The sequence below is a fragment of the Hemibagrus wyckioides genome, linkage group LG05, assembly GCF_019097595.1.
Source record: "Hemibagrus wyckioides isolate EC202008001 linkage group LG05, SWU_Hwy_1.0, whole genome shotgun sequence".
Classification (NCBI taxonomy): Eukaryota; Metazoa; Chordata; class Actinopteri; order Siluriformes; family Bagridae; genus Hemibagrus; species Hemibagrus wyckioides.
Window position 1 is genome coordinate 13159079 of NC_080714.1, and position 7860 is coordinate 13166938.

Consider the following 7860-nt stretch of genomic DNA (forward strand, 5'->3'; position numbering starts at 1 on the left):
GAGGGAGGAAAAGAGCCAGTTCGATTAAAAATGATGAAAGTTGACCTTTTCAACTGAATTTTTATGAAATATCACTTTATGCATGTTTCTTATGAATTTTTGCACTTTGATGATAAAAATCATATTTCATATCAAAATTCATATTTTTCATGACTTTCCTATGTTTTATATGAATTTTGGGATTTTAAAGTAAACAACCACATTTCATATCATAGTCGACCCCAAACATGTGAACAAAGTCAAAGAAAACTGCCCCATTTAGCTGCACAATTGCGTTTGTCTGAAAAACCGCTTTCCCTTGCTCGTAGAGCGCTGAGACTTGCGGAATCGCATTTTCAGCGCCAGAGAAGCACAATGCAGAGAGCACACTGCGCCGAGGCAGGAAAAGAGCCAGTTCGATGAACAATGATGTAAGTTGACCTTGTCAACTGAATTTTCTTGAAACAACACTTTTTCCTTGTTTCTGATGAATTTTTGCACTTTGATGAAAAAAATCATATTTCATATCAAAATTCATTTTTTTTAGTACATTCCTATGTTTCTTATGAATTTGTGGATTTTAAAGTAAACAACCACATTTCATATCATAGTCGACCCCAAACATGTGAACAAAGTCAAAGAAATCTGCCCCATTTGGCTGCACAAATGCGTTTGTCTGAAAAACCGCTTTCCCTTGCTCGTAGAGCGCTGAGACTTGCGGAATCGCATTTTCAGCGCCAAAGAAGCACAATGCAGAGAGCACACTGCGCCGAGGCAGGAAAGAGCCAGTTCGATGAACAATGATGAAAGTTGACCTTGTCAACTGAATTTTTATGAAATATCACTGTTTCCTTGTTTCTAATGAATTTTTGCACTTTGATGAAAAAAAATCATATTTCATATCAAAATTCATATTTTTCATGACTTTCCTATGTGTCATATGAATTTTGGGATTTTAAAGTAACCAACCACATTTCATATCTTATACGACCCCAAACATGTGAACAAAGTCAAAGAAAACTGCCCCATTTAGCTGCACAAATGCGTTTGTCTGAAAACCCGCTTTCCCTTGCTCGTAGAGCTGAGACTTGGAATCGCATTTTCAGCGCCAAAGAAGCACAATGCAGAGGGCACACTGCGCCGAGGCAGGAAAAGAGCCAGTTCGATTAAAAATGATGAAAGTTGACCTTGTCAACTGAATTTTCTTGAAATATCACTTTTTCCATGTTTCTTAAGAATTTTTGCACTTTGATGAAAAAAATCATATTTCTTATCAAAATTCATATTTTTAGTACATTCCTATGTTTCTTATGAATTTGTGGATTTTAAACAACCAAATTAAATATCATAGTCGACCCCAAACATGTGATCAAAGTCAAAGAAAACTGCCCCATTCAGCTGCACAAATGCGTTTGTCTGAAAAACCGCTTTCCCTTGCTCGTAGAGCGCTGAGACTTGCGGAATCGCATTTTCAGCGCCAAAGAAGCACAATGCAGAGAGCACACTGCGCCGAGGCAGGAAAAGAGCCAGTTCGATGAAAAATGATGAAAGTTGACCTTGTCAACTGAATTTTCTTGAAACATCACTTTTTCCTTGTTTCTTATGAATTTTTGCACTTTGATGAAAAAATCATATTTCATATCAAAATTCATATTTTTTAGTACATTCCTATGTTTCTTATGAATTTTTAGATTTTAAAGTAAACAACCACATTTCATATCATAGTCGACCCCAAACATGTGAACAAAGTCAAGGAAAACTGCCCCATTTAGCTGCACGAATGCGTTTGTTTGAAAAACCGCTTTCCCTAGCTCGTAGAGCGCTGACACTTGCGGAATCGCATTTTCAGCGCCAGAGAAGCACAATGCAGAGAGCACATGGCGCCGAGGGAGGAAAAGAGCCAGTTCGATTAAAAATGATGAAAGTTGACCTTGTCAACTGAATTTTTATGAAATATCACTTTATGCATGTTTCTTATGAATTTTTGCACTTTGATGATAAAAATCATATTTCATATCAAAATTCATATTTTTCATGACGTTACTATGTGTCATATGAATTTTGGGATTTTAAAGTAAACAACCACATTTCATATCATAGTCTACCCCAAACATGTGATCAAAGTCAAAGAAAACTACCCCATTCAGCTGCACAAATGCGTTTGTCTGAAAAACCGCTTTCCCTTGCTCGTAGAGCGCTGAGACTGGCGGAATCGCATTTTCAGCGCCAAAGAAGCACAATGCAGAGAGCACACTGCGCCGAGGCAGGAAAAGAGCCAGTTCGATGAACAATGATGAAAGTTGACCTTGTCAACTGAATTTTCTTGAAATATCACTTTTTCCTTGTTTCTTATGAATTTTTACACTTTACTGAAAAATATCATATTTCATATCAAAATTCATATTTTTTAGGACTTTCCTATGTTTCTTATGAATTTTGGCATTTTAAGGTAAACAACCACATTTCATACTATAGTCGACCCCAAACATGTGAACAAAGTCAAAGAAATCTGCCCCATTTGGCTGCACAAATGCGTTTCTCTGAAAAACCGCTTTCCCTTGCTCGTAGAGCGCTGAGACTTGCGGAATCGCATTTTCAGCGCGAGAGAAGCACAATGCAGAGAGCACATGGCGCCGAGGGAGGAAAAGAGCCAGTTCGATTAAAAATGATGAAAGTTGACCTTGTGTGCTGAATTTTTATGAAATATCACTTTATGCATGTTTCTTGTGAATTTTTGCACTTTAATGAAAAAAACCATATTTCATATCAAAATTCATATTTTTCAGGACTTTCCTATGTTTCATATGAATTTTGGGATTTTAAAGAAAACAAACACGTTTCATTTCATATACGGCCCCAAACATGTGAACAAAGTCAAAGAAAACTGCCCCATTTAGCTGCACAAATGCGGTTGTCTGTAAAACCGCTTTCCCTTGATCGTAGAGCGCTGAGACTTGCGGAATCGCATTTTCAGAGCCAGAGAAGCACAATGCAGAGAGCACACTGCGCCGAGGCAGGAAAAGAGCCAGTTCGATTAAAAATGATGAAAGTTGACCTTGTCAACTGAATTTTTATGTAATATCACTTTATGCATGTTTCTTATTAATTTTTGCACTTTGATGATAAAAATCATATTTCATATCAAAATTCATATTTTCCATGATTTTCCTATGTGTCATATGAATTTTGGGATTTTAAAGTAAACAACCACATATATCATAGTCGACCCCAAACATGTGATCAAAGTCAAAGAAAACTGCCCCATTCAGCTGCACAACTGCGTTTGTCTGAAAAACCGCTTTCCCTTGATCGTAGAGCGGTGAGACTTGCGGAATCGCATTTTCAGCGCCAAAGATGCACAATGCAGAGCGCACACTGCGCCGAGGCAGGAAAAGAGCCACTTCGATGAACAATGATGAAAGTTGACCTTGTTAACTGAATTTTCTTGAAATATCACTGTTTCCTTGTTTCTTATGAATTTTTACACATTAATGAAAAATATCATATTTCATATCAAAATTCATATTTTTTAGGACTTTCCTATGTTTCTTATGAATTTTGGCATTTTAAGGTAAACAACCACATTTCATACTATAGTCGACCCCAAACATGTGAACAAAGTCATAGAAATCTGCCCCATTTAGCTGCACAAATGCGTTTGTCTGAAAAACCGCTTTCCCTTGCTCGTAGAGCGCTGAGACTTGCGGAATCGCATTTTCAGCGCCAGAGAAGCACAATGCAGAGCGCACACTGCGCCGAGGCAGGAAAAGAGCCAGTTCGATGAACAATGATGAAAGTTGACCTTGTCAACTGAATTTTCTTGAAATATCACTTTTTCCTTGTTTCTTATGAATTTTTGCACTTTGATGTAAAAATCATATTTCATATCAAAATTCATATTTTTCATGACTTTACTATGTGTCATATGAATTTTGGGATTTTAAAGTAAACAACCACATTTCATATCATAGTCGACCCCAAACATGTGAACAAAGTCAAAGAAAACTGCCCCATTTAGGTGCACAAATGCGTTTGTCTGAAAAACGCTTTCCCTTGCTCGTAGTGCGCTGAGACTTGCGGAATCGCATTTTCAGCGCCAAAGAAGCACAATGCAGAGAGTACACTGCGCCGAGGCAGGAAAAGAGCCAGTTCTTTGTACAATGATAAAAGTTCACCTTGTCAAATGAATTTTCTTGAAATATCACTGTTTCCTTGTTTCTTATGACTTTTTACACTTTAATGAAAAATATCATATTTCATATCAAAATTCATATTTTTCATGACATTCCTATGTTTCTTATGAATTTTGGCATTTTAAAGGTAAACAACCACATTTCATACTATAGTCGACCCCAAACATGTGAACAAAGTCAAAGAAATCTGCCCCATTTGGCTGCACAAATGCGTTTTCTGAAAACCGCTTTCCCTAGCTCGTAGAGCGCTGAGACTTGCGGAATCGCATTTTCAGCGCCAGAGAAGCACAATGCAGAGAGCACATGGCGCCGAGGGAGGAAAAGAGCCAGTTCGATTAAAAATGATGAAAGTTGACCTTGTCAACTGAATTTTTATGAAATATCACTTTATGCATGTTTCTTATGAATTTTTGCACTTTGATGATAAAAATCATATTTCATATCAAAATTCATATTTTTCATGACTTTCCTATGTTTTATATGAATTTTGGGATTTTAAAGTAAACAACCACATTTCATATCATAGTCGACCCCAAACATGTGAACAAAGTCAAAGAAAACTGCCCCATTTAGCTGCACAAATGCTTTTGTCTGAAAAACCGCTTTCCCTTGCTCTTAGAGCGCTGAGACTTGCGGAATCGCATTTTCAGCGCCAGAGAAGCACAATGCAGAGAGCACACTGCGCCGAGGCAGGAAAAAAGGCAGTTCGATGAACATTGATGAAAGTTGACCTTGTCAACTGAATTTTCTTGAAATATCACTTTTTCCTTGTTTCTTATGACTTTTTACACTTTAATGAAAAATATCATATTTCATATCAAAATTCATATTTTTTAGGACTTTCCTATGTTTCTTATGAATTTTGGCATTTTAAGGTAAACAACCACATTTCATACTATAGTCGACCCCAAACATGTGAACAAAGTCAAAGAAATCTGCCCCATTTGGCTGCACAAATGCGTTTGTCTGAAAAACCGCTTTCCCTTGCTCGTAGAGCGCTGAGACTTGCGGAATCGCATTTTCAGCGCCAAAGAAGCACAATGCAGAGAGCACACTGCGCCGAGGCAGGAAAAGAGCCAGTTCGATGAACAATAATGAAAGTTGACCTTGTCAACTGAATTTTCTTGAAATATCACTTTTTCCTTGTTTCTTATGAATTTTTGCACTTTGATGAAAAAAATCATATTTAATATCAAATTTCATATTTTTCATGAATTTCATATGTTTCATATGAATTTTGGGATTTTAAAGTAAACAAACACATTTCATATCATATACGACCCCAAACATGTGAACAAAGTCAAAGAAAACTGCCCCATTTAGCTGCACAATTGCGTTTGTCTGAAAAACCGCTTTCCCTTGCTCGTAGAGCGCTGAGACTTGCGGAATCGCATTTTCAGCGCCAGAGAAGCACAATGCAGAGAGCACACTGCGCCGAGGCAGGAAAAGAGCCAGTTCGATGAACAATGATGTAAGTTGACCTTGTCAACTGAATTTTCTTGAAACAACACTTTTTCCTTGTTTCTGATGAATTTTTGCACTTTGATGAAAAAAATCATATTTCATATCAAAATTCATATTTTTTAGGACTTTCCTATGTTTCTTATGAATTTTGGCATTTTAAGGTAAACAACCACATTTCATACTATAGTCGACCCCAAACATGTGAACAAAGTCAAAGAAATCTGCCCCATTTGGATGCACTAATCCGTTTGTCTGAAAAACCGCTTTCCCTTGCTCGTAGAGCGCTGAGACTGGCGGAATCGCATTTTCAGCGCCAAAGAAGCACAATGCAGAGAGCACACTGCGCCGAGGCAGGAAAAGAGCCAGTTCGATGAAAAATGATGAAAGTTGACCTTGTCAACTGAATTTTCTTGAAATATCACTTTTTCCTTGTTTCTTATGAATTTTTGCACTTTGATGAAAAAAATCATATTTAATATCAAATTTCATATTTTTCATGAATTTCATATGTTTCATATGAATTTTGGGATTTTAAAGTAAACAACCACATTTCATATCATATACGACCCCAAACATGTGAACAAAGTCAAAGAAAACTGCCCCATTTAGCTGCACAATTGCGTTTGTCTGAAAAACCGCTTTCCCTTGCTCGTAGAGCGCTGAGACTTGCGGAATCGCATTTTCAGCGCCAGAGAAGCACAATGCAGAGAGCACACTGCGCCGAGGCAGGAAAGAGCCAGTTCGATGAACAATGATGAAAGTTGACCTTGTCAAATGAATTTTTATGAAATATCACTGTTTCCTTGTTTCTTATGACTTTTTACACTTTAATGAAAAATATCATATTTCATATCAAAATTCATATTTTTTAGGACTTTCCTATGTTTCTTATGAATTTTGGCATTTTAAGGTAAACAACCACATTTCATACTATAGTCGACCCCAAACATGTGAACAAAGTCAAAGAAATCTGCCCCATTTGGCTGCACAAATGCGTTTTTCTGAAAAACCGCTTTCCCTTGCTCGTAGAGCGCTGAGACTTGCGGAATCGCATTTTCAGCGCCAGAGAAGCACAATGCAGAGAGCACATGGCGCCGAGGGAGGAAAAGAGCCAGTTCGATTAAAAATGATGAAAGTTGACCTTGTCAACTGAATTTTTATGAAATATCACTTTATGCATGTTTCTTATGAATTTTTGCACTTTGATGATAAAAATCATATTTCATATCAAAATTCATATTTTTCATGACTTTCCTATGTTTTATATGAATTTTGGGATTTTAAAGTAAACAACCACATTTCATATCATATACGACCCCAAACATGTGAACAAAGTCAAAGAAAACTGCCCCATTTAGCTGCACAATTGCGTTTGTCTGAAAAACCGCTTTCCCTTGATCGTAGAGCGCTGAGACTTGCGGAATCGCATTTTCAGCGCCAGAGAAGCACAATGCAGAGAGCACACTGCGCCGAGGCAGGAAAAGATCCAGTTCGATTAAAAATGATGAAAGTTGACCTTGTGTACTGAATTTTTATGAAATATCACTTTATTCATGTTTCTTGTGAATTTTTGCACTTTAATGAAAAAAACCATATTTCATATCAAAATTAATATTTTTCATGACTTTCCTATGTGTCATATGAATTTTGGGATTTTAAAGTAAACAACCACATTTCATATCATAGTCGACCCCAAACATGTGAACAAAGTCAAAGAAAACTGCCCCATTTAGCTGCACAAATGCTTTTGTCTGAAAAACCGCTTTCCCTTGCTCTTAGAGCGCTGAGACTTGCGGAATCGCATTTTCAGCGCCAGAGAAGCACAATGCAGAGAGCACACTGCGCCGAGGCAGGAAAAAGAGCCAGTTCGATGAACATTGATGAAAGTTGACCTTGTCAACTGAATTTTCTTGAAATATCACTTTTTCCTTGTTTCTTATGAATTTTTACACTTTGATGAAAAAAAATCATATTTCATATCAAAATTCATTTTTTTAGAACTTTCCTATGTTTCTTATGAATTTGGGGATTTTAAAGTAAACAACCATATTTCATACTATAGTCGACACCAAACATGTGAACAAAGTCATAGAAATCTGCCCCATTTGGCTGCACAAATGCGTTTGTCTGAAAAACCGCTTTCCCTTGCTCGTAGAGCGCTGAGACTTGCGGAATCGCATTTTCAGCGCCAAAGAAGCACAATGCAGAGAGCACACTGCGCCGA